At 43.7% G+C, this 24,901-nt stretch overlaps 1 protein-coding gene across 3 annotated transcripts in view; it reads right to left on the bottom strand.

Annotated features, from left to right (window-relative positions):
- CSTPP1 (centriolar satellite-associated tubulin polyglutamylase complex regulator 1) overlaps positions 1 to 24,901 on the bottom strand; it is a 147,149-nt gene that overhangs the window by 86,968 nt on the left and 35,280 nt on the right. The window lies entirely within an intron of this gene.

Below are 24,901 nucleotides of genomic sequence, written 5' to 3'. Positions count from 1 at the left end.
TTTCCAGATTTTTATTTCCAGGTTACTGAAATTTGCACATATTGTGGACGTGGAATCTATTTCAGTTTTGGATGTGATGTAAGTGGCAATTCACAGTGACATTGACACTAGCACTACGGAGGGAGCATTATTATATTCTACCTTTCAAGCCAAATATAAGCCTTTACATCACAAGTAGTCAGTTCTTCCTGAAGATTCCCATATTCAGGTGCAAGAGTCCAACATTTATGTTGTAAACACCATAGGACATCTATTGGCTTAATTAACTATTTTCATTTGATTTTCTCCCCCTTTTTTCCTTTTAGATTTTTAAGAAATATTTTTATTGACCCCAGGTTTTGTGACGGTTTGAAAATACCCTTTTAAGATGCAGTAAAGATCAACATGTGAAGGAAATAGAAACAAGAATACAAACAACATTAAAACCAAAGTCACAATGATACGGTCTCCTCTAACAAAAACTGAGTCATCCATGCATCTTGCTGTGCTTCTTAGAAGCAGGGCAAAGATTTCATACACTCCAGAGAGATCATTAAGGGATTCCCTAGGAGAGCAGCTTAGTCCATCTCCTGTAAGAGAGTTAATGAAAAGATTCAAAGTTTATTCTTGATCACAGCAAAGCTTCTCCACAGGTAACTTCTCCACAAGAGCCAAAAATCCACTGGTCAGCAGGGAGCCTCTTAGTTATTTAGCTATTTTTAAAAAACATATCCTGCATTATAACTTAATATTCAAATCACTTGATTACAGATAAAATTCCCTTCAGAGGATAAGAAAGGTCTTTTTTGTGACAGAAAGGCAGTCAGTCAGTCAATCAGAGATTCAGAGCTCTTTTGTAGAACAGCAGTAGCATGCACTTTCAAAAAATTTAAAATAAGAATTACATTCCTGCCGTAGGAGCAGGAAGTCTCTGTTTGGATATAGAGTAGGCTTTTACTACCATGATGTTCAGGTTAAAGTTCATTAGATTTCTTTAGATTTACTAATTTATTGGTATAATTTTAATTAACTCTATCAATACATCGAGTGACAATGCTATCAGGAGATTTCTGAGCGCAAGGATTAGAAGCCCTGTAAATGGAAATATATAGGCACATAAGCAGTCCAATATGACTTTTTCATTAGTTACCTTGAACTTTAGCAGTGTTGACAAATCTCAATTTTATTGCAAGTCTCACAATATTTGGTCTCTCTCTTAAATGCTTTAGTTCCTGGAGGCGTATGAATACATGGGAATCTTAGATTTCATTAAAATAATAAATTAGTTTCTCATCGTCATGGTTGCAAGAAAAACCTTGAAAATGTGACTCAAGCGTACTTCAAAGACTCATAAACCGGAAGGCAAATAAGAAGAACTCAAATAACCAGCTTTTGATTTTGGGGGCCTGACTCATGATTTTTGAACTCTTAATGTTGCCAGTACTGTTTCTGCAAACTCTACAGGCCTATTATTACATATTTATTGAACACTGCCAATGTGCTCAGTGCTGTACAAATCAGATGAAGACACAGTTACTGCTCCAAGGAGTTTATATGCACAACAGGATCTCCCCAAAAAGAGACAATGCATCAGGGGTCTGATTCGCTGATTTCACCAGACTTTGGTTCATGCTTTAGATTACCATTTCTCAAATGCAGGCACCATGGTCATATGCGGCCACCAGGGGGTTTTCTGGAGGCCACAGCCTCCTGGGCAGTGACTCAAGTGGGGGCGTAAAACAGTACTTCTCCCCCAGGGCCACCAGAAGGGGTTGGGCCCTCTCCCCATCTCGAGCCACAAACACAAGATGAGCAAGCAGCCAGTGAGTTCCCCACCTTCCCCGGGGGTGGTGAGGCCCGGGCTTCAGCCTAGGCAGGGGGCAGCAGGCTCTGGTGGGCTCTGGCTCTGGACCACAACCACACCACGGCGGGAGTGCTGGCTCTGGGCTCACACCCATTGGCCCTGGACCCTGCAGCCTCCTCTGGCCCCAGGCTCTGGCCGTGCGGTGGCAGGCTCTGGTCCTGGACCCTGGGCTCACCACCTGCCCCCACTCTCTCCCTACCCACCTTTATATCGAGTGCTTAATTTGTCCCCTGGCTTGCCAGGGCTGAGTAAGTCTCCTATGAACATTGATATTTTGTACAGTTGTTAATACCACTTTTCACAGCCTCCCAGATATCTAGGAAGTCTGCTATGAAAAATGATATTAACAAATATTACTTTTCACAGCAGCAACTTACTAGCTAGCAAGTCTTTAAAAAAAAGGCAACCAAACACAAAAGAAACAACATCAAAAAGACAAAAATGAGCAAAGCATCTTATTTGTGTTATATTATGTTTAAGACTCGTAAAGAATAGAGAACTGTACATTATTTTTATTACTGAGTCTGCAAAAACCCCAACATAAATTTATAATGATTTGGACATGTACATGTGCATATATGTTTGTTTTTCCTCAAGTATTTTAAGAAAAATTGTCATAGCAGCCACCAGCAACAGTTGGTGGCCGCACTCTGAGGCCATGAAAAAATTTGCGAGAACCCCTGCTTTGGATGACTAAAGATAGATTAACAAAGTGTTTCAACTCTGTTTTGATTTTAAATAACTATAAATAAATACTTTGCCATCTGCAGATCTCAACATACTTTACAAATGTTAATGAAATAATTGAAATTCTTATTGTGTTAGTCCCCAGCTGCCTCAGCCAAGCCAAGCCCCATTGTGCTAGGCACTGTAAAAACATGGTAAATAGCATTCCCTTTCCCAAAAATTTACAATTCAAAAGAAAAAAAAAGAAAAAAGATAGAACAGATGAATGACTCTAGTACAGTTGGGACAAGGTTGGAAGCATTAAGGCCAAAGGGTTTACAGTAGTCAGGGTATAATACAATTAGCACTTGGACAAGAGTTTTGACAGCATAGGCAGACACATAAGGTCAGATCTTGGAGACGCTGTGAAAGAAGGAGCAGCAAGTTTTAGATAGCCTGGAGATGAGTCAAAAGAGCAGACCATATCAAAGACAAAGCTGAGGTTAAGTACTTTGAGTAGGGCCATACCAAATTCATGGCCATGAAAAACGCGTCATGGACCCTGAAATCTGTTCATGAGGGAGACCAGCATTTCTCAAATTGGGGGTCCTGACCCAAAAGGGAGTGGCGGGGTTCACAAGGTTATTTTAAGGGGGCCTCAGTATTGCCACCTTTACTTCTGCGCTGCCTACAGATCTGGGCAGCCGGAGAGTGGTGCAGTTAGCAAGTCGGGTGCCAAGCCCTGAAGGCAGCAACCCACCAGCAGCAGCACAGAAGTAAGGGCGGCAATATCATATCATACCATCCTTACTTCTGAACTGGTGTGGCAGTGGCTCTCCCTTCAGAGCTGGGCTCCCAGCTAGCAACCGTCACTCTCAAGCTGCCCAGCTCTGAAGGCAGCACTGCCACCAGCAGCAGTGCAGAAGTAAGGGTAGTAGTACCACAACCGCCTCACAATAACTTTGTGACCCGTCCCCATCCCCCCCAACCCAACTCCTTTTTGGGTCAGGTCCCCTACAATTACAACACTGTGAAATTTCAGATTTAAATAGCTAAAATCATGAAATTTACTATTTTTAAAATCCTATGTCTGTGAAATTTACCAAAATGGACCATGAATTTGGTAGGGTCGCAGCTTGGAGTATCAGGATGGTGCTGGTCATTTCACAGACAATAATATTTAGGCTCAGAAAGAGGGGAAGTAACTTGCTGAAAAAGTCACAGAGGATGCCAGTGACAGAGCTGGGAACAGAACCCAGATCTTTCAACCCCAAACCATAGCTGTAAAGTCCTTCTTCCTTTCCCAGTGCTTTGATGCTGAATTAGGGTGGCAGCCTGCATGGAAGAAGACCCAGGCATGAATTTAATGAAGGAATTTAATGAAGAGGAGGCAGATAGAAGGGAAGGAGAGAAAAGAAGCTTCAAGGCACAAGAAGCAATATATGAGAAGGATAATGCAATACTTAGAATAGAGGTTTAGGCAGAGTGAGATGCAGGAGAAATAAGAAATGAAATGAGATGCAGCCAAGAGCATAAGTTTGTAAAGCCTTGAAAAATCAGGTTGAGAAGCTTGAACTTGATGTGGAAAAGAAGGCCTCACTGCAAGTTGAGACAACTAGAAGACAAACAACACACCGTGGTGCCACTGGAGAACAGGCAAAGGCCTGGCGACATGTCCTGGCATAACTGGAAAGGAATGCAAAGACTCAGGCATGAATTGAGTGACTAATTTTATGGTAGTACACTGGATTACTACTACTCCTCAGTCCCAGTAAGTCAGCTCATGAGTTACCAGTGTTCTCAGCACAGGATGGATCTGAAGCCAGCAGGTAGAAAAGCATGATAACTCTGTAGGCAACAACATACGACAAGCCATGGGTGAGCATGTCAGAACATCAGGACACCTAGGTATTCTATCTGTGCTACTCAACTGGCTGACAGAGTTTTTCAAAGGCACTAGGCTCCACTGTGTTTTCAAATGCCTTCATATTGGGTAAGGAAGATGGCAGTAAAGAAATAACCAGTTATTGATGCTGGTGCTGATAAGCCAGGACAGACAGGATGATTGTACATGTCCGTCAATAGGCCCCTTTCCCAGTCTGGTCTACACACACAGTCCACTAGTATGAGACCACATGCGTTCCCCTCCCTCAAAAAGTCTAGCTTTCTTAACCAAAACCTCAACACATAGACACCATCTCTGTAGGTGCTCCAGGGCTGGAGCACCCACAGGGGAAAAAATAGTGGGTCCTCAGCACCCACCGGCAGCCCCATCGATCAGCTTCTCCCCGGTGCCACCTGTCAGCTGTGGAGCGGGGACAGGAAGACTTGGAGGGAGGATGGGGCGCACTCAGGGGAGGGGGCGGAATGGGGCAGGAAGAGGCAGGGCAGGGTGGGGCCTGGGGGGGAATGGGCAAAGCGGGAATTGAGACCCTTTGGGAACTCAAAGTCAGCTCCTTTGCATCAACAGTAAGGTAACAAAGCTTAGCTCAAACTTTCTCTTCATGTTTAGCTGCTGCTAAGATTCCTCCATTACTGTTCAGCCCATACCCTAGAGCAGAGGTAGTCAATACTCAGACTGAAAGCCAAATCTAGAATGCCAGATGCTTTAGAATGGACCCTGGAATCTTATTTACTTATTATTATTATTTTCTTTGGACTCTGGACCTTGACCAATATATTTGGACCTTGACAAAAAATAATTGACTATCCCGCCTAGGAGTCTCCTCCATGGGCCAATCCCCCTCCCTTAGATCCAGGTAAGTGAGCAGTCAGAGTCCACTTGAGGGAATCAACACATCCTAGTAAACAAACCCAGTCATTTTGTCCTCAAGCAGCCAATAAGAAGAGGTTTCAGTTTACTGAAAAGCAGCAAAACAGAGAACACTATCTATTCTTTTAGCTATATGAAGTACTGCTTCTCACCTCTTGTCAAGGTTCCTCCCCCACTCTGACCTTTAGGGTACAGATGTGGGGACCTGCATGGACACTTCTAAGCTTAATTACTAGCTTAGATCTGGTAACACTGCCACTATCCAGAAATTTCAGTGTCTGGAACACTTCCTGTCCCCTCAAAACCTTCCCCTCCCTGGGCAGCCTTGAGAGGTTTTTTCACCAAGTTCCTGACGTGACATCAAACCAACCCTTGGATTTACACAAGGAAATTTAATCCCCCCCCCCCACCTCCTTTCCCCACCAATTCCTGTGAGTCCAGATCCAATCCCCTTGGATCTTAAAACAAGGAAAAATCATCAAGTTCTAAAAGAAAGCTTTAATTAGAAAAGAAAGGTAAAAATCATCTCTGTAAAATAAGGATGGAAAATACTTTATGGTAATCAGATTCATATAGCCAGAGGAACCCCTCTAGCCTTAGGTTCAAGTTACAGCAGAGAAATCCTCTCGCAAAAAGGAACATTTACAAGTTGAGAAAACAAAAATAAGATTAACACGCCTTGCCTGGCTGTTACTTACAAGTTTGAAACATGAGAGACTGATTCAGAAAGATTTGGAGAGCCTGGATTGACGTCTGGTCCCTCTTAGTCCCAAGAGTGAACAACCACCGAAACAAAGAGCACAAAGACTTCCCCCCACCAAGATTTGAAAGTATCTTGTCCCCTTATTGGTCCTCTGGTCAGGTGTTAGCCAGGTTTACTGAGCTTTTTAACCTTTTACAGGTAAGAGAGGCATTAACCCTTAACTATCTGTTTATGACACCTCTACTACGTGGTATAGCCACCTTCATATGTGCCCTGTGGAATTAAAAAGAACTGCTAACTCTATATTGGGGTGGGCAAACTTTTTGCCCCAAGGGCCACATCTGGGTATGGAAATTGTATGGCTGGCCATGAATGCTCAAGAAATTGGGGGTTGCAGTGTAGAAAGGGGTGAGAGATCCAGCTAGGGCTACGGGCTCTGGGGTGGGACCAGAAAAGAGGAGTTCAGAGTGCAGGAGGGAGCTCCAGGCTGGGGCAGGGGGTTGGAGTGCAGGGGTGAGGGCGCTGGCTGGGAGTGCAGGCTCTGGGATGAGGGGTTCAGGGTGCAGGAGGGTGCTCTGGGCTGAGCCCGAGGGGTTCAGAGGAAGGAAGGGGGATCAGGGGTGGGGCAAGGGGTTGGGGTACAGGAGGGGTGCAGGCTCTGAGGGGCACTTACCTCAAGCAGCTCCCAGAAGCAGCAGCAGCAGCAGCAGCATATTCCCCCCCTCCAGCTCCCGCACAGAGGCACAGCCAGGCAGCACTGCGCACTGCCCCATCCGCAGGCACCACCCTTGCAGCTCCAAATGGCCGCGATTCCTGGAGCAGGGCAAGCCCCAGACCTTGCTCCCCAGTGGGAACTCGAGGGCTGGATTAAAACATCTGGAGGGCCAGATGCAGCCCCCAGGCCACAGTTTGCCCACCCCTGCTCTATATGCTTCAAAAACCACTGATTTCAGACGTAGTAAGAAGCTCAAAGTTGCTTGGTTTTTAAAAAATTAATTAAAAAAAACACCTTAAGGGAGGCAAGCAAATTAGCACATTAACTGAAGTTATCATGGATGGGATTCCGAATTGTCTAGTTGCACCAGAAATTAAACTACAGCCCTCATTAGTTCACTCTAACATACTGTAAGCACTTGTGCTTCACGTCAAAGTTTTTTTTAGGTAAGTGGGTAATCCTGGCATTAGCAAAGCTGCCTTTCCCATCACTGCAATGAGTGAATGAGGGAGAGGAGAGAAAAATAAACCCCAGGAACTTGGCTGGCTCCAGAAGTTGTGAAAGGCCTTTGCAGGGAGGACTTCATCAGAGATCAGTGCATTTTCACTCCTTGTCTTTAAATGTCCCAGAACAGCCAAACTGCAGAAAGGAATCTCCTTAAGATGCCAGTATTGAGAATGATGCATCTTGCAGCGCACTCACTGTGCCTGTGGGATGGGCATGTGGATGTGCACAAGAGGAAGAAAGAGGGTTCAGGAGGACATGGTGATAACACAGCCAAAGCTCTCACAAAAGGCTGTGCTGGGAACTCCAGCACTCAGGTGCTGCTTTTCTGAACAGAAGCAGCTTTCAATGGGGCTTTGTCTTTTGTGTAATTACATTTCGGCATCCTGCCAGAGTTCAGAAACTTTCAAGCACTCTTTTCAAACCTTTGGACTTCTAAATAGATTGCAAAAGACCCAGGATGCTATGGTAACATCCCAATAGAAACCCACCACACTAGTTACTCTCTGCTTGCTGGAAACAGGCAAAGCCAAAATGCACTAAGCAAAGAGAACCTCATGTCCTAGAGAAGGACAGAAGAGCTTGGCAGGTGGCCCCCCTTTGGTTACTAATGTAAAGCACTGAATTAATTCACAGGACCCCTCCCCTATCAAAAGAGAAGCATGGCAAATGGACTGTGGCTCCCTGACTCACAGAGCATTGCATTCATTTTCACCAAGAGCACAAGGCAAAGGCGGCAAGCTCTCTCTAAAGGGAAACTCCAGTGTAAGACGAAAGATTAATCACTACACCTAATTACAAAGCAGAGTAAATCATTAATACAAAAGTAAGAGTCAAACAGAAAGAATCAAGCAAGAAGCTTCCATCTTGATGGTTTGATGATGAAAAGTATGACAGAACTAGCTCTGCTAATAGAAAGCATTGGAATCTCAAGGTTTCAAAACTCAGGCATGTACTGCTATTTAAAAAAAAAATGTGTGTACTTAGTTAATGACTGTTAACCATCCCCACTCAGTGTTAAAATGACAGTGATTACCTTATGACATATCAGAAACCTTCCAATCTGCAATGCTTTAGAATGGTAAAACTGGTCCTTTTCAGCCCTAGTTTGCATCACCCCACAGAGCTCCTGTGGAGAAGTATCATTAAGATGGCAGCGTCCATTGAGAGAGACAACATTCCTATTCACCGATGAAGGTAGTGAAACAGTCTCTCTCTCACACACACACTATTCTTACTTAAGGCCTCAATTCTAGAGCTATTAAATCATTAGAAGTAAATATAATACTAAGTAGCCAATCACTGGAATGTTCATTTAGTTACCTATACTGGAAAAGAGAGGTGGCATATTCACAACCACTCAGTAAAAAACTGCTGCATCAATTGCATTTTTTCCTTGAGCATCCCACATGCCCTCAAGACAATGAAGTCAGCCTCAGGAAAGAACAACATCTTCCTTTAATGCAGTTAACAATATATTTTGAGGAATTCCTCTGAATCGCAGCAATAATGTTAAGATACGTTGTTTTTGAAGATATGAAACAGTTACTGTGGATTTATTTCTGACAATTAGCTTTAACAAAGGAGAAATCCTTACTAAACTCTGGGTAGATGTGAGGTGAATTAACACATTGAATACTCAGCTTGGTTGGACCACATAGCACTGTAACATCAGGCTTCCAAAGATCTTTCCTCGTCTCATCTACCCACAAGTTTATTTAATCTGAAAAGGGATATGGCTCAAAAAGTAAAAAAATCTTTTTCACACTGCTTGGCCTAGGCTCACGATAGGGTTTGACTCTGCAGAGAGAACATAGGTGGCATGGAGATGATCCCAAGTAATGTTTCAAGAGGAAATGAACCAGCCGTACCTGTGACACTGTTCAGAGTAGGCAGTGAGCCAGCTTCCTGATGTTGCTTTTTAGCAGAGGGAGCCCTCCAAGCCAAAGTTATGGCTTCTAAAGAAGGGGAAGATTTTTTTAAAAAAAGACCCCCTGCCCTTTGCCTTTCTTATACTAGGTCAATACTTTAACACACTGGGCTCTCAAATCAAAGCTTGCAATGACCTTTCTGTGTTGAATTATTAGCCCAGGGTATTATTAAAAAAAAAAAAGAAAAAAAGAAAAAACCTCTAAAACAACAGAAGCCTTTTGATCAGAGCACCATACTGCAGCTAGCTGTAACTCAAGCTGGCCACTCTTATATAGCAGGAATTAATGACTCCCCACACCAGGCAAGACCCTATTAAAAGACAATAGCTGTTTGAAAAGGATAAGCAAGCCGACATGGATATAATAGGCCACATACAGGGGATCCTTTTTACTCTGAAATAAAGCTTCTTCTAAGAGTTATAAACTGGGAAATCCAGTATTCAAAGAGATGGGAGGGGGGTATAAGAGAAAAGGGTGAGTAGCAATGCAGAAATGTTTGAAGGTGCTTAAGAAAAAGGGAAGGGAGCTTCAGAGATAAGCATCAATCATTAAGCACTAGTACTTTCAGACTGATAAGGTGCAGTTCCAGGTGGTAATCTAGCACACAGACCAGATGGGACTGGCTGACAGGATTTTAAAAAGATAAGTAGCAAAGAATTGAAAGTCGGTGGTAAATCACCCACCAGAGAGAGGGGGCCACTTGAGTACTGGTGCGGACAGTTTATGGTGGTCACTACAAGTTACTGCCCAACTTTCCTCACAATAACTTACACTCTCCTTACTCCTCCCCAGAAAGCATCAGGCTAATAAAAACTTGTCATTGTATTGCAAACACTGGAGGCTTCTAACCCTTACCTACCAGGTATCTGATGCTTTGTTGACTATACAGCTATGATCCGGCACACTGGAAAGAGAAGACAGTTTCTACTTCAGCTGTACAGTGACTTTCAGTGTGTGGGGATACTCTTGTGGTTGAGGCACAGGATTGAGAGTTGGGAGATCCAAGTCCTCATTGCACAACTTTCGACAAGTCATAGCCTTTGTACCTCACTTTCTTCATCTATAAAATGAAGAGGAGACTTCCTGGTGTTGCAGGGAGTTAAGAGGATTTGTTTGCAATGTACTCATAAACTATAATGATGAACTCCATAAAAATGTCTATTAAAGAAAAATAAATATTACAGAATGGCTTTCTGCTTCCCATCAGTCAGGTGACCCAGGGAGTGAACAACTCCTCTCTGCATAGCATCTCCTGCTGTTCTGACCTAGCCTGTGAAATTCCCAGTGAGCCAAAAATAGTTCACCATCAGTAAAATGCCACCATGATATTTCAAAATAAAAAACTTTTAAAACTGAATGAATTAATCTTTGGTACTGAACATTAGATTTCCATCTAGAAAAGCCCAGAAAAGTACTCTCTGCTGTTTTTTGGCTACATCTTGGCAACAAAATGGTAGATTTCTTGGACTCTGGTGAACACATCTATTTTTTTAGGGTGCATTAATTCATGAATCCCTTATCTTGATGCACTTCAAATTTGGAAGAAAAATTCTACTCTGGCCCCAGACAGGGGAACGTATAGGGCAGGCCAATGCAGGAGCCATGAAGTATTCAACAATGGCCTCACACAGCTCTGGACAACAATCTGTTTTATGGAGAGAAAGAAAAACTCTGTCAATGTGTTCCACAATGTCTCCCTTCCAGAAAACAATAAAACATGTTCTAAAGAATCACGCAAAAGCCATTCTAAACACATGATTAAAAAAAACCTGTATCAAATTACCTGTTGCTCCTGCTTTTTCATATGTCATGCTGCGGATTTGAATATACCTTTGGTGGCTTAATGGTGGAGTCCTTCAGAGCATACATACAGACAACTGTAGAGAATCTGCCATGCAGCATGTGAGCCAGTGTGACCCAGGAACCCCTTGATGCCAATTGGCAAACAGCACAGAGATGCATACAGATTTACAGGGACCCTTGGATCAGTTTTATCCATAATAATTCACTAAAAGGCGGCATGTGAAGCCTACTGAGAGCCAGTGACACACTGGTCGTCATAACCATTGTGAAATGTATGTAAGGGTAATATTTAAGGGAGTTATATACCTCTACTGGAAATTACGTTCTCAGGGTCTGAGAGTTAAAGCAGGTCACCAGAAGGTGACAAAACATGTTCCTTTCACACAGGCAGGAAACATGTATCTGTTTGGTTATATGCAACTGAGTATTGTGTGCTTCACAATGGATAACTATCTGAATGCTAAACTACTAGCTAATCAAGATTAAAAAATAACAAACGCCTGCAAAATCTACAGGAAAGAACACAGCAGAAAGGTGTCCAGTCTATGAGTAAAGAAAAATCAAATGATTGTGTTGATATATCAGGGGCTGCAAAGGGTCACCCTTGTATCTTTCACTTAGGAAGTAAGCTTTCAGTGAGCTTGCTTCATGAATGGAAGATCACAGTCAAGCTTGGCTGTAATATACTGGAAGGATGTGGGGACAGTTTTTGATTTTATGACATAATGTCCTATTAGTTACATTTAGGTTCTAGTATGTGTGTTATGATTTTATATGTAACCCTTTGTTTCCAGTATTCCTGCTTGTTATAATTTGAATTTTTTTTTTTTTTTGGTTAAATAGGATTTGTCTATAGCAAGTATAAGTTTAAGTGCTATGTGTTAAATGGAGCTATGTTCTATGCTATAACTGGTAACCTGTACTATTTCTTTGGGAACAGAGGATATGTAGTTCTGTGAGAGTGCAATGGATCAGAGGCTGATCGGCAGGGAGATTCTCAAAGGACTTAGAGGTTGGATTGTGGTTATTGCTACACTGCCGAGGAACAGTAGAGCCACGTGGGCTGAGAGACAAATGCTTCTGCTGCCTGTGGCTGGTGATGTCAGGAAGCTGACCCCTGGCAGGCTCAGACAAGCCTCTCATGCTAAGGGCAGGTGGCACTGATGTGCCCTATAAACCGAGGTATCCATAGGAAGAGGCTTAGTCAGTAGGATCTACTCCCGAAACTGTTGGTTAGCTAAGGGCTGGTCTACACTAGGGGAGGGGATCGATCTAGGATATGCAACTTCAGCTATGTGAATAACGTAGCTGAAGTTGAAGTATCTTAGATCGAATTACCTACCGTCCTCACAGCGCGGGATCGACGACCGTGGCTCCCCCTGTCGACTCCGCTACTGCTGTTCGTGTTGGTGGAGTTCCGGAGACGACAGGAGCGCGTTCAGGGATCGATATATCGCGTCTAGATGAGACGCAATATATCGATCCCCGAGAAATCGATTGCTATCCGCCGATACGGCGGGTAGTGAAGACATAGCCTCAGTGTTACACCCTGGATACTTTTATACCAGATACTGAGAGATTAACAAGGAATAATGTTGGAAACAAAATGCAAAAGTTTACGTTTATTTTCTGTTCATTCCAGATAAGGGAAACAGAACAAAAGGAGGCCAGAATGAGTAAACCAAAGACAAACTAAACTTAACAGGCAGTATTTAGAAAGAAAGACTGTGTACAGCTGATAGCATGAATGCTGCAGAGAGAAACAGGAATGGGATGAGATCTCAATTCATGGAACATAAACATCAAGATGATGTGAATGATCCATCCACAGAGCCTGAGACTGAGGGAAGTGCAGACTTACAGAACCAGCCCGGTACCTATTCCAAAATGGCAGCCGTAAAGCTCAGAGATCAAATCAAGTTAGAGATCCAAAGACTGCAGATACCAGCAAGGGCCACAAGGCTGGAAATAGCAAATAAATAGGAGTGGGAGGCCCAAGAAACACAATGAGCATACAAAGGGAAAATTATTGCTTTACACACAGTAGTACAGATTGTGTGTCAAAGGCTATAAAATATTCTCACCACATCTGATTAAGGATGTGTATCTATTTACCTTTTTGCCATGTGGTTTTTCTACAGGGTGAAAAGATGTTCCAGTTTTATAGGGACAGTCCCAATACTCAGGGCTTTGTTTTATATAGGCATCTACTCCCCTCTCCTTCCCCGCCCCGCCTCCACTGTCCCAATTTTTCACACTTCCTATCTGGTCATCCTATTTTTCTATGCATTCCATTAGTACAGATGATGAGCAGAGATAAATGGCTTCCCAGAGTGAGCTGCCAGCATGGAGGTATGCTGCTGAGCAATGACCTCACTGTGGTATGTCTTTTTTCCTTTGCATTATGATGAGTTCCTCATTATACTTCTTCAATAGAGGGAGAGCAACTGAGATAGCTACTGTTCACCATCTACGTCCCAAGAGCTCCTTCACTTCTCCAACATCACAAATTGAAGGAAAGAAGAGAAGAGCTTTACAGTCAGAATTGCAAGACAGAGAAAGAACCCTCCAATACACAGATCTTGAGGACCACTAGGATATTCACAAAGACAGTAATGAAACAAATATCCAATTTAAATCTAAAAAGAGAAGACAAGGTGTTAGTCTATGAAATATTTGACTGCATCCATCTCTGAAATAAGTCACTACAGAGAAGTGACCACATAAACAGAATATGCATGATCTTGTTGTGACAAACTGGGAATGTCCTTAATGTTACTCTGAATACTGTGTTGGTGCCTCAGTGTCCCCTATGCAGTTTTTAATATCTAGGTGGTGGGATAAAGGTGTGTGATTGCTGCAGAGCAAAGGGCCAGTGCACCTAAATGCCTGACACTCTGTTTCCTAGCAACTGATGGCCTGGACCCCTCCTCTGCAAAGGTGCCAATTGAAGGTGTTGGAGACAAAAAGGTCAGGTGACCTCCTGGCCCAGAAAGGGGCTGAGCAGAGAGGAGGGGCTGGAGGGGGTTGTTAGTCTAGAGCTGGCTGAGGATGAGGAGTGAAGTGCAGACGTAGGGGGGTCTGGCTCACTGCCCCCACCCCCCCAGAATGGACCCGGCCGAGGGGTCCGGTTCGCTGCATCTACATGCTCTGTGTTAGACCCTGTTCCTGTCATCAAATAAACCTCTGTTTTACTGGCTGGCTGAGAGTCACATCTGACTGCGAAGTGGGGGTGCAGGACCCTGTGGCTTCCCCAGGACCCCGCTGAGGCAGGCTCGCTGTGGGAAGCGCACGGAGGGACAGAGGATGCTGAATGCTCCAAGGAAAGACCCAGGAGGTGAAGACGTGTGAGCTTCTTGCCCTGAACAAGTCTGCTCCAAGGGAGAGGAGGCTCCCTGAAGTTCTGAGTAGCTTGGTGGGGAGCAGTTCCAGAGCATCGCCCGCTGACTCCGTGACACTTGTAAGGAGATGTACACCCTCAGTGCTACTTGAGAAAGCATGACAAAGCAATAGAAAGAAGAATATATTTAAGTGTTTGTGTGCCAAAACACATCCCTGTTGGACACCACTGTAGATTTCAAAGCTGTCAGACTGAAGAATCAAATCAGACTGAGGAAGACTCGGGGCAACCAGTTCTCTCTACGAAATGGAAAAGGACCTTCCTGATGACTAGGTCAAAACCTTTATAAGATCTATGAAGGCAATGTAGAGAAGTTTTCCTTATTCTTGACACTTTTCTTGAAGTTGACTAAGTGCAGAGTTATGTCGATTGTTGATCGACAAGCACAGAAGCAACACTGACTCTTTGGATATATGCGTTCAGCAAGAACTTGCAGTCTCTTTTGAGAATAATCCATGCAAATGACGTAGCAGGAACATTAAGAATGGAGATTTCTCTGTAGCTGTTGCAAGGACTCTGATTGTCTCTGTTCTGATACGTTATGCTGTTGACATCCTCATGTCTTCTGGTACCCGTCCTTCCCTTCAGCAAGCAAGACATTATGCAGATGGTTAAGCACACCCTGTCCTCCTTTTTTACAGTACTTTAGCTGGAATTCCATCTTTTCCTGCAGCTTTTCCCAGTGCTTGGGAGACAGGTGCCTTTTCAGGCTCATTTAGAGATAGTAGTAAATGCAAGTCCTAATGCTCCTGACTGTTGAAGAGCTTGATATAGAACTGTTTCTGAAGAAGTGCTTTCAATTAATAGAGTTTGCAATTGTGTTCCACACAATTTTGCGTCTGTCTGCTTCTTCAATGATATCGTCCCCATTAAGTGACTTGAGTGGGACAGTCTTCTTGACTGAAGGACCTATTTCTTTCTTGATTTAATCATACATACCTCTTAGATCTCCATTCTCAATGGATGTCTGAACCTTCTCGTACAAATTGAGCCAGTATGATTGAGCACTTTGACTTGATATTTGTGACAATGCACTCTTAGCCAATCTGCAGTTACCACACATCAGGAGAAGGGTTTATGTATGAAGCAAAATGCATAGCATATCTCCACCAACACCTGCAAGCATTTCTTCAGAGTATGCTGCAAACCAATTTATCTTGTACAAAGCTTTTACCAAGAGCTGAGGTTGACGCATGTAGCTATTCAGTCTGTGCGTGTTCCATGATGCATCTGCATTCAATGGGGAGAGATAAATCAATGACACAGCTCTCAGAGGTTCATAATGAATTGGAGAGACCGTCCTTGATCTTGTGTTGTTGCCATCCACGCTAATAAATTTTTGACTGCAGAACCTAACCAATGCTCACTGGGGTCTTGTTTGCTCTTTTCACACTGGAAAAAGGTGTAACGCATCTTGTGTGGGGAGCCTGTGTCAGCTAGTCTGGTTTCAGACAGAGAGCAGTTACACTGATGTCAAGCTTCTCCAGCTCTCTGTCAATAATGGCAGACTTCCTAAGCCACTGAACTCCTCTAGATCATTTGATATACCACTGCATACTGTTCTCACATTCCAACAAGCAAGTTCAAAGAAGGAATCATTGTACCCAAACTTTTCTGCCTAGGTGTATGTGCCAAAAAAATAGGGAGGTAGAGAATTGTCTTAGGACCAGAACATCCCCTTCTGTGGTACTGATGAGGCCCAAAGGCTTGGAGTCCAAGACATCTGGAAACAGCACAGATGCAGGAAATGCTGGAGGGCAGAGCTGAGTTGCAGCAAATTTGGTTCAGGGTTTTCTTCCCCTGCCTTTGTTCAGCCAAGAACTAGCTGCAAGGTAACAGTGCCAGACAGAGTTTCTCTTTGTGGATATTGCTTTTCTTTCCAAAAGGTATCTGGCATATCCTCCACCACTCAGCAGGTATAGTCACTAAACACCCAAACCACAGCAGCCTGTACTGAGTTACATGATACCAGTAGCAGGCCTGACATACTGGATGTGACTCCACAAATAAAGCTGATGATGAAATAAATGCATGCAGAAAAGAAGGTTTATTTGCAGTGAGTCTCTCTCTCAGCAGAAAAACAATGTGAGAGAGCACATGTGCGCACATCTTTCAGCAGTTATCTTTACATAGAAAGCACTAGTTAATAAATGAGTGGTCACAGACAGATCTGGAGTACTAACCTTAGTTTTTGAACAATGAGACTTGACAATCTAGCACTCCCAATCAACAAGTCAGAATAATTTCTCTTTTTTGATTTAGTTGATTACACATAGCTGGATTCATCTGGACGTTTGTTCACATATAAAAATCTGCAAATAAGTGGGAAGTAGCCACCCCATTTTCCAATATTTTGTAAATATATTTTGGAGAACATAAAATCTGTACTGGAAAATTGCTGGGTGTTATTCCCATAAACATAAGCAATCTGCCAAAGAAAAGGACAGTGTATTTGCCTAGTTTAACAGGCCAGGACTTATTAGGACAGCTGCTACGGAGGAAGCAACACTAAAGTGAAATGAGGGTTCCATCATCCTGTATGTGGGATGTGCAAGTTCCTGTTGCTGCCACAAAAACTATCCTATAGCTCAGGGGTAGGCAAGCTATGGCATGTGTGCCGAAGGCAGCACGCAAGCTGATTTTCAGTGGCACACATACTGCCCAGGTCCTGGCCACCAGTCCGGGGGGCTCTGCATTTCAATTTAAATGAAGCTTCTTAAACATTTTACAAACCTTTTTTACTTGACATACAACAATAGCTTAATTATATATTATAGACTTATAGAAAGAGACCTTCTAAAAACGTTAATGTATTATTGGCAAGTGAAACCTTAAATTAGAGTGAATAAATGAAGACTCGGCACACCACTTCTGAAAGGTTGCCGACCCCTGCTATACCATATGGGTCTTCATTCAGATGGCAAATCCACTCCTTCTGCCTGAAACTAGTTTAGTTTTGTCACAAAGTGAATCTGAGCCATGAACCCCAAATCCATTTCCATGAACATCTGTATAAACCTTCACTGGGAAAAATGTTTTCAAAAAGCAGAGGTCGTGAACTGAAATTCAGTTTCTGAAGGAAGCAAATAATTTTCTCCCATCTTTAAGCAAGACAAAGATACAGTGACCTTCCCATTCCACTGCAAGTGTTCTCTCCATTGGAATAGTTTGAAGTAACATGAGTACATTGCAGAGGCCTGCAACCCCTTCTCTCCCATACTCTGTGGCAAGATTTTCAAAGGGCTGGGTTAGATCGTCTCTCTCTAAGGGTACGTCTACACTGCACGATTATTTCGAATTAGCTTAAACCGATATTACAAAACAGATCTAATAAAATCGGTTTAGCGCGTCCACAGTGGGATCCCGAAATCGATTGTTTGCGTCCATGGTCCAAAGCTACCATCGATTTCAGGAGCGGTGCACTGTGGGTAGCTGTTCCTCAGCTATCCCATAGTTCCCACTTCCGTGTTGAGAGCACAGTGCCTGATGGGGCAGAAAACACTGCCCCGGGTGGTGCTGGGTACAGCCTCACCCCTCCCTTTGTGAAGGCAGCAGACAACCCTTTGGCGCCTTTTTCCCGGAGTGCATTGAGCAAACGCCATAGCACAGCAATCTTTCCCTTTTTTTTTTCACGTGGTGGTGGGGGGAAATAAACTGAGGAGCTGTTCCCTGAACCACGCCAGACACTGTGTTTGAACCTACAGACATTGGGAGCTCAGCCAAGAATGCAAATAATTTTCAGAGACTGCTGTGGACTGTGGGATAGCTGGAGTCCTCAGTACCCCCTCCCTCCCTTCATGAGCGTCCATTTGAGTCTCTGGCTTCCCGTTACGCTTGTCACGCAGCGCTGTGTATCCTGGAGTTTTTTATTCAAACGCTTTGGCATTTCGTGTTCTGTAACGGAGCTGGATACAACAGATTTGTCTCCCCATACAGCGATCAGACCTAGTATCTCCCGTACGGTCTATGCTGGAGCTCTTTTTCGATTTCAGACTGCATCGCCAGCCGGGCTGATCAGAGCTCCACGCTGGGCAAGCAGGAAATGTAATTCAAAAGTTCGCGGGGCTTTTCCTGTTTACCTGCCCGCTGCATCCGAGTTCAGATTGCTGTCCAGAGCGGTCAGTGCTGCACTCTGGGATGCCGCCCGGAGGCCAATAACGTCGATTTCCGTCCACACGAACCCTAATCCGAGTTATCACTATCGAATTTAGCGCTACTCCTCTCGTTTGGGAGGAGTTCCGAAATCGATTTAAGGAGCCGTTTAACTCGATATTAATGACGACGTCGTGTGAACGGATACAGCGTTAAATCGGTATATCGGCCATTAAACCGATTTAAAGTCGCAGTGTAGACCTGGCCTAAGTGTCTTATTCACATGTACTGCAAGATTCACCCTTACTCTGACACCTTAAACACAGGAGCAGAACAGCCTGTCTTCATGAGAATGTATCAGCCTCTTTCCACAGATAACTGTGAGTGAGGAAGTGGCAGATTCAGTCAGCCTCTTTCCACAGATATTGGAGAGTGAAGAAGTGGCAGATTCCCGCCAGCAAGCGGTGCCCTTAGGGAGCAGCGAATCACAGCTAACACAGCAGCAGACCTGTCAGAAATCAGCAGCACACAATCCCAGTGGAGATTTCTAGCCAAAATGCTTGCTTCACAGTCAGGTTGGTGAAAACAGTAGTTTCACATCTGTCACATGGCTCAGTGCAGCCAGCAGTCCGTGTGTCATAATCCTGTCATTTCCTCACTAGAGCAGAAGAGATGCAGAGACCTGGTGGGTGTTTGAGAAGCTGAATGAATGTTGTCATCTTTGCAATAGATGTGAGGGAAATGAGAGAGAGAGAGAGAGAGAGAGAGAGAGAAGGAAAAACTGCTGTTTGCTTTGGGGCTCCCTGGTATAGATCATGTGGGAGAAATTCAAGAGCCTCATCAGCTCCTAAAAATGTGAACCAAAATTTAAAATAAAGCTTTCAATCTCACTAAATAGTTTTAATTATGACAGCAATTGAGCTGTTCGACTCTGAGGGTTTCTCTTTCCCACCCAAAGTGGATCATCAGTGCCCTGAAGATTTCCCCCCCCCCCCCATTGTCTGTACTGCAGACACAAGCCCTCACCAGGATTGGTGCCCCATCATGCTAGGTGCTGTAAAGCACAGAGGAAGGCACAGTCATTGCCCTGAAGAGCTTAAAATCTAACATCAAACAAGCCAGACCACATCAGTGATGGAAGGGAGAGGAAAGATGACAGTGACAGTTATAAGAATACATGGTTATATAGGTTAATGGCATGCACAGACTGATGATTCCAAGTCAGCTGAAAGCGGTTTTCTTTTTTCCTTTTATAAATAAATGAAGTCAGCTGACCCCATCTGCCACTCAATTTAGCCATCGTCAGATGGCTAATTTCTTGTTGGCAACACAACAAAAGTGTGTTATGAGGAGGCATCTGAAGGGGAAGAATGCAGAGTTCTTATATATTAATTCATTTAATTCCATGCACAGAGCAGCATGGAAGAAAGCAGAAAGCCATTTGTGGGTGAAGAGAAAACATGAGCAATCAACACTGGCATCACTGGTGGAGCCAGAGATGGGCAAGAAGGCAATATATAAAAAGAGATGTCAGCAAATAGGCAGGTTGTATGTATCTGATGTGTTGAGGGGGGCTTCTTTCTCCTCGTTGCAGTGCCTTAAATGTCAAGGGAAAGTCAAAATCAAGAAACGACATGATCAATAAAGTATAGAAGGAACAAGTCCCTTTAAAATGCACAGAAGTCAAGCTTGTTCAAATAAAACAACATTTGCCTAATTGCATGGAAGGTTTCGGGGAAGTCTGTATTTCGTGGAGATTCAAAAGCAAAGAGATTTCTGGGATTTTTTAATGAACAAATACCAGTAGCCTCTCAGAAGATCAGTAAAATCAGGGCTGACCACGAGAGAGGCAGAGCTGTGCTCTTAAAGCTACGAGAGATAGTTGAATTGATTTGCAAAAGAATGAACTGAGCCCTGTTCCTGTAATAGCCAATAGTGTGTTAGAACAGGAGCCTCAGGGAACTCTCAAGACTGAAAGCAGATATCCATATGATTGGGACAAATGAGACTAGGGAAGGAGATAAACCATCCTCAAAGGCTACAGCTCTATTTCAAAAGATATTTCTGAGCGATAAAGGTTAGCTCTCTCCTGTGGGCAGTTACTGTTAGGCCATGGATAGCAGTGAAATACACATCACTTAACTTCCTCTTACTCCACGGAAATGGTTCTCAAACTATGGTTCATGAACCACTAGAGGTCTGTTGAGCATATGTTGATGGTTAATATAGACAGCTGGCTGGTCACATGGTTTCCATATTCTAAACAACACTAAAACATGCTAAAAATACATTAAATGCTTTCCTGATATTAGTTGCTCATGTAAGCTGTTTCTGTAAATGACACAAAGATGTTCTGTGATCATGAAGGGGATGGTTAGGAGATGTGTCATGGCAAATGAGAGGATGGTGCACACTCAAAAAAGTTTGGGAACTTCTGGCTCTGTGAGGTAATCCTGTATCTCTCATTCCTCCTCACCACACTCACTTGATTCTTTTCCTCTAGGATTTACAAACTTGAGAACACAGGACCTAGGCAGATTAAAGTTACAGTACCCAGGCACTTAACACACATACCATTGGTTCTCCAGATTGACCTTGCTGGTCTTACAAAACCCTGGCTTTGTCTCTCACTCTCCAAGCTAAAGTAGGGAAGGCTAAGAAAAGCAGGAAAAAGGGGCCAGAAAGCCACACTGTATTGAGTCCTCCCATCTCACCAAAAATGGTGTGCACACATTTCAAAGGGAGTGTTCGCCAATCCTCTCACCTAGAGGAAGTTACAGCAATAGGAGGTTCATTGGAAGGGAGCATAATACTGCGGGGGGGGGAGGGGGGAGGAAACAAGTCTTTCAGGCTGAGCATAAATAGAATTAGTGCCAAAGATTTTGGAGTTCCTTATCAAACTGACCAGCATGGCAGAGCCCTAGCACATAAGGGACGGTTTACTCTTCAATTGGGAATGTGACTGCAGCATGTGTAGATATATCTGAACTAACTTTGATCTAGTTCAAAGCTAGCTTGGGTAAGAATAGCAGGGGACAGTACAGGCAACGCTCACTTGAGTATTTACTCAGGATCCCGGGCAGGCAAGGCTAGCCCATGTCCCCCACACTCGTGCTGCCTCAACTCCACTATTGTTGCTCAAGCTAGCTTTGGTCTAGCTAGATCTAAGTGAGCTTGGGTATGTCTACACATGCTGCAAACACCTCCCAATTTCAATGTAGACATATACTGAGCATAAACCACTGGGCCCAACCTGACCTTGGGTCCATGGGGGATTCCAAAGGGCACGGGAAGCAAGTGAGATTGGGGAACGAGAATAAGTTATTTTCCCATGATAGACAGCTCCCTACACTGCTGATATCTAGGTCCCTCCTTCTGGTCAATTATGCTCCTTTAAAGTGGAGAAATCTCCCACATTTCATATATCCTACATTGAGGGCTTTCACAACTATCAGAATTACTACTTAGCCTATTTCTTTTCTGATACTGGGGCACTGAGTATGGCTTGCTAACAATGGCAAATTCTACTTTTAATTACCAGAGCGAAAGGGACAGAAGCATCTGATGACTGTTTCCATAGGACAGGAAGAAGTTAACAGCTCTATGGAGTATTTAACATGAACACAAAAGCCCTCTGGTATTTCACATCCCCTTTTCAGGAGTATCAGGGAAACGAACTCAGTTCAGGGCATCTTCATCTTTCAGAGCTGTACACACTGGCAAACACTCATGTTCTACATTTACAGGCACAAATCATATTTGTTTGAAAATACCAAGAACCAAAAAAGAGTACCGTAGGCAAGGGTGGGACAAGAGCAGAATGGGAGGAGATGAGAGGGTCTGGGCAGCAGGATCCAACATGAAGAAATACTGCAGAGAAACGTTCTAAGAACAGTTTCAAAGAGGTAGGGAGAGGCTCTTTCATCGTCATTCAATTTTTAAGTTACTGGTGACCAGAAGTTTAAAAGGGCCCCGAGGAGTGAACTTGAAAGGAGGTGCAAACCAAATCTGCTTTGGAAGAGTGCCTGGATAATGCCAGCTGGATGTGTCATAGCCTCCTCCCTCTCAACCATGATAAAACAGAAGTCTGATTGATAGGCGAAGGTCATAGTTTTGTTCACTCTCTCTTCCTTCAAGTCCTTGCTTATTGAGGGATCTTATTCAGAGTTGATGAGAAGGGTTAACAATCTGAACATCACTTTTCACAGAAAACCATATGCATCAGTCACAGTATGGTGTCTCCTACCTGCATCAATTCCACAAGCTGAACCTTAATTTGTCCCAATAACCTTATGACATGGATCCACTCATCCAATCCCCTGTTAGCAGGGGATTACTTGTGATCCAAGGACCTCTTGATGCCGACTAACAGAGAGCACAGGCATGCAGAAGGGTTACAAGGGGCTCCTGGGTCTGGTAGCTACATACTAGTTTGCTAAAGAGGGTCACGTAAGGTCTCTACTGAAAGCCTGCGTCACATGGATTATCCTAACCATTGTGAAATGTATGTACAGATAATATGTAAGGATTTGTGTGTGCACATGCACACATATACGCACACTACAAACCATGTTCTTAAAGTATGTAAGATAAGTCAAAGGGTGATAAACAGATTCTGTTCAGACAAGGGATAGGACGCACTTATCTCCCTGGCTGACCATTGTGTGTCTTACACTGGAAATCTATTTGCATATGGAATTACCAACTAATCAAGATTGTGAAGTCAAGGAGATCACAAAATATACAGGCAGGAAGAAATACAAAGCAGAAGGATCTCCAATTCATGACTAAGATCCAAGAAGTAGTCTGATATATCAGGAGAAGACATGGAAACAGCTGAGGTCCTCCACCTAGGAAGTGAACTGACATTGTGTTTGCATCACGAAAAAAGGATCACAGCCAGGCTTGGGGTGAGCTGAACTTAATTAGACAAGGGGTGTCTTGATAGTTAAGATTAATCTCTAGTATGCACTCTCTGATTTCATTTTATATTAACCTTTTATAGACTCATAGACCAGAAGGGACCAAAATGATCACCTAGTCTGACCTCCTGCACAAAGCAGGCCACAGAACCCTACCCATCCACTTTTATAACAACCCCTAACCCATGACTGAGTTATTGAAGTCCTCAAAATTGTGGTTTGAAGACCTCAAGCTGCAGAGAATCCACCAGCAAGTGACCCATTGCCATGGTTGTTTACAGAGGGGAAGGCGGAAAAAAAAAACCATATAAACCAACAGAGACCCCTGCCATCCGCCTGGAGAAAATTCCTTCCCGACCCCAAATATGGCGATCAGCCTAAACCCTGAGCATTGAGCAAGACTTCACCAGCCAGCACCCAGGAAAGAATTCTCTGCAGTAACCTCAGATCCCATCCATCCACATCCCTCATAGACCCATTAAGCAGACTTATCTGCTGATAATCCAAGATCAATGCCAAATGAACTATCCCATCATATCATCCCCTCCATATACTTATCAAGCTTAATCTTAAAGCCCAGATAAAGTCTTTTTGCCCCCACTACTCCTCGGAGGCTGGTTCCAGAACTTCACTCCCCTAATGGTTTAGGAAACCTTCGTTCTAATTTCAAGTCTTAACTTCCCTAATATTCCAGTTTGTACCCATTTGTCCTTGTGCCATACATTAGTAACTAAAGCTAAATAATTTCCTCCCCTCCCTAATGTAATCCCCCTGATATATTTATATTAGAGCAAGCATATCCCCCGAGCCTTCTTTTGCCAGGCTGACAAGCCAAGCTCTTTGAGTCTCCTTTCATAAGGCAGGTTTTCCAATTCCTCGGATCATCCTAGTAGCCCGTCTCTGAACCTGTTCCAGTTTGAATTTCATCCTTCCTAAACATGGGACACCAGAACTGCACACAATATTCAGGTGGGTCTCATCAGCGCCTTATAAATAACAGTACTATACCTCTTCTCCTTTGCTTGGAATACCTCGCCTGATGCATTTCCTAAAAACCCGCATTTGCTTTTTTTTAACGGCCATAATCGCATTGGCACGGCTCATAGAGATCCTGCTATCAACCAATACCCCAAGGTCCTTCTCCTCCTCTGTTGCTTCCAACTGATGCGTCCCCAATGTATATCTAAAATTCTTATTATTAATCCCTAAGTGCATGACCTTTGTTTCCGCTATTCTTGCTTTCTATCATTTGAATCTCTGTTCTCTCTATAAACAAATCTAAGGGCTGTGTGTTAATTGGAGCTGTGTTCTATGGTGTAACTGGTAAGCTGTGGTGTATTGTTCCTTTGGGATCAGAGGGTCTGGTAACTGTGTGTGTCCACCGATCAGGGTCTGGACACTGCCGTAAAGAGAAAGTGGGATCTGCAGAGGCATGGAGGGAAGTGCTTGCGTTGCCAGTTACTACTAAAGTCAGGGAGCTGACAGATGGCAGGCACAAACAAGGCTTTTTCATGCTAAGGGCAGGTGGGGGTGAGGTGCCTCACAACCT

Source organism: Chelonoidis abingdonii, chromosome 4 (assembly GCF_003597395.2).
Source record: "Chelonoidis abingdonii isolate Lonesome George chromosome 4, CheloAbing_2.0, whole genome shotgun sequence".
In the NCBI taxonomy this organism is placed as follows: domain Eukaryota; kingdom Metazoa; phylum Chordata; order Testudines; family Testudinidae; genus Chelonoidis; species Chelonoidis abingdonii.
The sequence above is the reverse complement of the archived record's forward strand: the minus strand, read 5'-3'. Positions and strand labels throughout refer to the sequence as shown.